The sequence below is a fragment of the Planococcus citri genome, chromosome 3 (assembly GCF_950023065.1).
Source record: "Planococcus citri chromosome 3, ihPlaCitr1.1, whole genome shotgun sequence".
NCBI classification, from domain to species: Eukaryota; Metazoa; Arthropoda; class Insecta; order Hemiptera; family Pseudococcidae; genus Planococcus; species Planococcus citri.
In genome coordinates this window covers 18,627,345-18,633,790 of record NC_088679.1, presented here as the reverse complement: position 1 = coordinate 18,633,790, position 6,446 = coordinate 18,627,345, and positions in this window count along the sequence as shown.

Genomic DNA, 6,446 nt, shown 5'->3' with positions numbered 1-6,446 from the left:
CATGATCGATTCATTTCCTTCTTTTTCGGTCGAAATTTATAAAGGAATGACAAAAGAGGACTTGTTCTTTCTTATACGCGTTCAAAAAAGAATTTCCTCGCCAACCTTTTTTTTTTTTTTTTTTTTTTTCAGAAAATGAACCATTGAATCAATTATTAATGCAACAGTGAGGCAATTTTCTGAAGAAAAAAAACTGACAACTCAGAAAACCAATTAAAAGCAAGCTCATTTGTCAATCATTCCCATTTTCCCAACACCCTCCCTAACCCTTGCGAGTTTCGAAAATAGCAACAGACTGGAATTTAAAAAAAGTAGAAAATAAAACAGCCAAATTTTTCATGGAAAACTTCCAATTCAAAGTACATAGGCCACCCCCTCCAGGGCTTTGATCAAATTCCCAAAGCTTATTTATCTCACCTGATCCACTCCAATGAGAAAATTAAAGGGTTAGTTGTTCACTTGAGATCATTTCTGACACCGACCAAAGAAGTGTTACCATTTCATATTTTTATACGAACATTTGTTTGTTTGTTTTTTATTCACACCACAATGGTTTCCTTACACTAAATAATTACCACTATTCCAAATCTTACTCATCCTTTTGTTAGCTTTCCCCCAAATTTTTCCCACCTCTTCGGATCACAATACGCCACTGACCACGATACACCGATCTTCTCACCATGGTAACTTTTTAATCAGCATCTCGTTCACATCTACCCATTTGTTTGTATTTGTACCGAAACCGAACAACTCGAATGGGTAATTTACAGCTCGGCACATTGTTTTCAACCCGTTTGAAAAGAAGAACAAATGAAAATCCAAATTAGCCCCGATGAAAACAAAAGTCCAAGTACCTCGATAACGCTACCTATCGAATGAGAAAGGGAGACACGTAATTGAAGTTACTCGCAGCACAACAAACACATACACCGCATACCCTTACTCATTAAAGGGCAGACGACTTCGATGGTAGCAAGGAAAGGGAAAAATTGAAAACGAATACAACTACCTGTACATATAACAAGGGAGTACACATATGTATGAACCAGATCGCTATGCTTTGCGGGATTCCCACGCACCGTAACACCTTTATTTTTTTCCTCTCCAAACTACACATACACTATGACAGTATAGTGGTAGTCGAAACTTCGAAAGTCAGGTAAACCGTTCACCAATTTACCTAAGGTTACGCGCTGATTGGTTTTGCCAAGCGCAGGACTAGACCAAAAACACAATAAATAGCGGCTATCTCTTTATGTACGAGTAGGATACCTTCTCATTCTATAAACCTACGAGATTCTCTCCCCCTCTTTTTTTTTATTTTTCTCATTTTTAATACTCTTTCGAGTTTCTTATAATACTCGCACAAGGATTATAAGGATTGTGTCGAATGTAGTTCAAGGTTTTTTCCAAAAAGGAAATAGGATATCTTTTTTTTTCTCTTCACTTTCGTACGAAATCCTATGAGAATATCTTACGATTAGTCGATCCCACGGTCTTCTCGAGTGAAATTAGTTTACGTAGGTTTCGATGATTTTCAGTGAGAAATTTCGCCTCGCTTTCGCATTGGATCACTGTCTTTTTAGGGGCGGACGCGGTCACCACTTTTATCTCATCGGGTTCATACCTACCTACGCTTTTAAACGTCTTGTAAAGTAGGTGATAAAAATACACCTGAGATACGACGAAGATTGATTGAACAAATAATGAGAGCAGGGATCATCTAGGGGATGCTAAAAGGAGAATAAATGCCTGTACCTACTTTGAAATATAGGTCAATCTGATATCAGAACACATGTGATAATCAAGATACGATCATCATTCATCTGCCATACATATTTCGAAGAACAAATCTCACGGAAAGTAAAGTTCAAAGGCTTTGGGAGGAATTGAAATTCAAGAAAAATTTGATACTGAGCGATTCTAAAAGAAAAAATAGTTACATAAGCTGCTTTCCATTCGCGAGATGGATTCTGAGATTAAATTATAATTGATGAATTTTATTCTCTGACAAACGAAACGAGCCTTCATCCTACTCGAGAATAAAAATGAAATATTCAAGTATTATTTCAATAACACTCTCAGAAAAAAAATCAAGAACCAAGCAGAGTGAAGAAACTACAAGTAAAAAATTTGAATGATTATTTTTCCTTCGTGAGAATAACCATCAACTCATAAATGATCATATTTTAACCTACTGTAAAGTTCACCAGAATGCGTCAAGTTTTAACAACATAATGTATTTTCAAAATTTAAAGTCTTAATATATTCAATTTGAAATAAATTCATAACTAATAGAATGGACTTTGACGTGGAAACTCTAGATCTATTTCGGATAATTGGGGGGGGGGGGGGTGAAGAGTTGATAACACTAATCTCAAATCATAAATTATACGTAAATATAGACGGATTAATACTGACGGGAGGGGAGCTGAGATTCTTCCAACCTCCTCTTCCCGCCCCCTCCTATGGAGGAAAAAAAATTGAATTCATCAGTCATTGTTGTCTTAACCTGAAACGTAAGCATTCGTGAGTATGTAGTAATTATTGGAGGGAATAATATTATTGACTCTGAAATAGTGGACCATTCGATCAAGGAGGGAGGTGTCCATGCTCCATGATCTCACTTTTTTGAAAATAAATCATAGAAAATTCGAAATAATTCAACTACTCGTACAAAATTAAAGTAAATAATGGAGGGGATGAATTCCAAAATGTTTATATTTATTTATATGTAAGTAGTAAGTATTTTTAATTTTAAAACATTTTGAAAGCTCTTCAGAGCTAGTTCTCGATGTTTTCTTAAAAAAAAAAAATAATAAGTAAATTGGTAGGTAACCAAGAAACCCTGAAAAATTACAAAACGCAAGAAAAATTTTATAATGCAGAAAAAATTACAAAAAAAAAAAAAAAAAACTGGACCATTAACTAACAAAGAAGGAATACTTCTTCGCAATTTCATCGAAAAAGACACTGAACTATTAGACTAGATACTTTAAGAGTTTTTGTAAATTTTTTGGCTGAAGCTAGACTTGAACAATTTTAGCAATAAAGACAATTTTTTTGGCTAGTTCTGGCAAAAAAGGAAACTTTTGAGCAACTCTTGGTAATTTTGACAAAAGCGAAACTTGTTATAATTTCTGGCAGGAAGTAAGCCTTCGGCTATTTCAGCAAAAGATGGAACTTTTCAGTATTCAAGAAAAAGGTAACTTTCTGGCTAATTTTGGAAAAAAACAAAACTTTTTAGCAATTTTGGAAAAATATCAATTTTTTTAAAAATCATCGCTTTGACAACTTCAGCAGAAAAAAGAAGTTGTTAGCAATTTTTGGCAAAGTGAAACTTCTTGATAATTTTAGGGGAAAAAATGAAACTTTTTTTTAGAAATTTTTAAAACTACAATTTTTAGTACTTTTGACGAAAAAGGAGACCTTTTGGGTGATTTTGACAAAAGCAAAACTGTTTACTATTTTCAAGAAGAACTGAGACTTTAACTATTTCAGCAAAAGATGGAGCTTTTCAGTAATTTTTGGGGAAAAACAAAGTTTTTTTAGTAAGGTAAGGTACGTAATTTTTAGGAAAAAAATTAATTTCCGAAAATTTTTGGAAAAAAGCAAAATTTTTTAGAAATTTAGAGAAAAATATGACAACTTTTTCAAAAATGATGACTTGGACAACTTTGACAAAAAAAAGAACTTTTCAGCAATTTTTATTGGCCAAAAGTAGGACTTTTTGACAATATTCAAGAAAAAAGGCGGAGGCTTTCGAGAAATTTTTGAAAAAAATTAGACCTTCTTGGAGAATTACTCGTGTTTCAAAACATCGACGATTTTCAGAACTTTTGACGAAAACGAGACCCTTTAGCGATTTCGATAAAGATAAAAACTTTTTGATATTTCTGGCACGAACTGAGACTTTTCGACTATTTCAGCAAAAAATGGAGCTTTCAGTAATTTTTGGGGAAACCCCAAAGTTTTTTATTACGTAATTTTTAGAAAAAAAATGACTTTCCGGCAATTTTTGGAAAATAGCAAAACTTTTTAGAAATTTAGAGAAAAATATGACAACTTTTTCAAAAATGATGACTTGGACAACTTTGACAAAAGAAAAGAACTTTTCAGCAATTTTTGGTCATAGAATGGGATTTTTTGACAATTCCTGAAAAATGGCGGAGGCTTTCGAGCAATTTTTGAAAAAAATTAGACGGAATTATTTTCAAAAAAGCGACAATTTTCAGAACTTTTGACAAAAACAAGACCTTTTAGCGATTTTGATGAAAGTAAAAACGTTTACTATTTCTGGCAAGAACTGAAACTTCGACTATTTCAGCAACGAATAAAGCTTTTCAGTAATTTATAGCAAAAAATCGAAACTTTTTAGAGATTTTCAGAAAAAAAAAAGTGAGAATTTTGGCAATCTTTGGAGAAAAATAACTTTTTAGCAATTTTTTCAAAAACCAGAATTTGACAATTATTTTAGCAAAAAACAGGGCGTTTCGGTAATTTTTGAAAAAAACGAGGGTTTTGAGAAATTTTTAAAAGAAATGACACTTTTTGGAAATTTTTGCCCGGATAATTTCAAGTTTCGCGAAAAATAACTCTTCAATTTTGGCAAAAAGCGAAACTTTTCCAATTTTATCAAAAGGCAGACTTTTTAGCAACCTTTGACAAAAATAGCAAGTTTTTAGAAATTTTTATCAAAAAAAAGTTTTTTTTTCAATCTTTGTAAGTAAAAAAAAAAAATAATTTTTTGCCAATAGGTATCAAACAGTTACTTCAGTTACTTGAGAAGTACCAGTTTTTGAACACTTTTTTCGGCAATTTTTACTAAAATTTTCATAATCATTAGGGGTTTAAATGCCCTTTTCACAGTTTTTACATCATTTTATCAAGTTGTGAACACTTTTTCACACAATTTTGGCAATTTTTCAACTTATCAGCAATTTTAATGCTCTTCGAGGCTGCAGAAAATCTTTGAAACTTACAATTTCCACGAAATTTCACCTAATCCAGTTAGAAAGCTGAAATTTGCTATCATCGTAGGTGCCTATTTTCAATATCTCGCAGATCAATCAATGGAATCTCTCTCGAGTCATTCTGGAATCTCCAGTACATTTTTGAAAACATACCAAAATTTATCCGAATAAACTTCAGACCCGAACCCACAAACACGATCGGCGCATGCTCATCGATATCTTCTCCTTCATTCATTTCGCACATCGCATCTAACAAAATTTCGCGATAAATCACATCAAAATAATAAATCATCCGTTCGCCGGTCGGAATACCTCGACTCGCATTTTCACGCAGCGTTCATCAATACACCTCGACCACCGCTCCAGCACACCTCTCCTACGCTATAGACTAAATACATACGTAAATAGATAATTCCCACGCGTATAGGTCTAGGTATACATACGTAAACGTATAAAGAACCTATACATGATTATAGTACATCAGAGAGAAGAATATTTTTCCACGATCTAGCAAAACCATCCACACTCATAGGCAGTGATCGGACCACATGACCCAGACCCAGCCTCGGGTACTCAGCACCTATGTGATAAAAGTACTCGTGTGTAAGGTTAACGACCATCTTGGAAAAAAATTCATTAATTGTCGAATTACTATACGAGTATAAACAAAACACAAGTCTCGAAGAGATGAGGAAAAACCCACCCCCACGATCCGGTTCTCAATTTCATCTTCCAATAATGTACCCAGTCGTGTCGTTGCTCGGCACCGAAAGGGTTATGGACCATTGACCATCGACTCGTACTAATATGGATATCCATAGACACGAGCATTACGAACAAATAATCCGGTTTAACGAGCCTCGTAAATCCTTCGAGTTACTACGTCAGTCAGGTACCTATTAATAATTAACTACGAAAAATTTGAAGAAAAAAAAACATTCGTTTAGAGAACCGACCAAAAAAAAAATCAAATTTCAGGACTCTTAAAATCGTGAAAAATGAAGTAAAGTTGAAAAAAATATACATAAGACTAACGACCCCGAGGCCCATACCACCATAGTACATACAATAATTATTTAGCCCACATATCAGTAACATTAACTCGGCCATACAATATCCCTAGTGTAGTACTCGTATAATAAGTACTACGAGTACATACTACATAGTTATAGTATTCGTACTACTCGTAAAACACAAACACACGCACACTTGGACATTCACATAGCTTTACACGTCGTTATTTAATCGTTCAGGTGAGTTACCAAAGCGTTGCTGAAGACTATGTACGACGGACCAGGAGGGCTGACAGGGTAGGGTACCGTGGGATTTTCACTCCCTTAACACGGTAGCCGGGATCCCATCTGTGAGCAAGGGCACACACATACACAGGCACAGGCACCATCACACCCTGCTCTCTACCTTCGCTATCATCGTCCTCGTCGTAGCCGCCACCACCACCACCGCCTCGGTCGA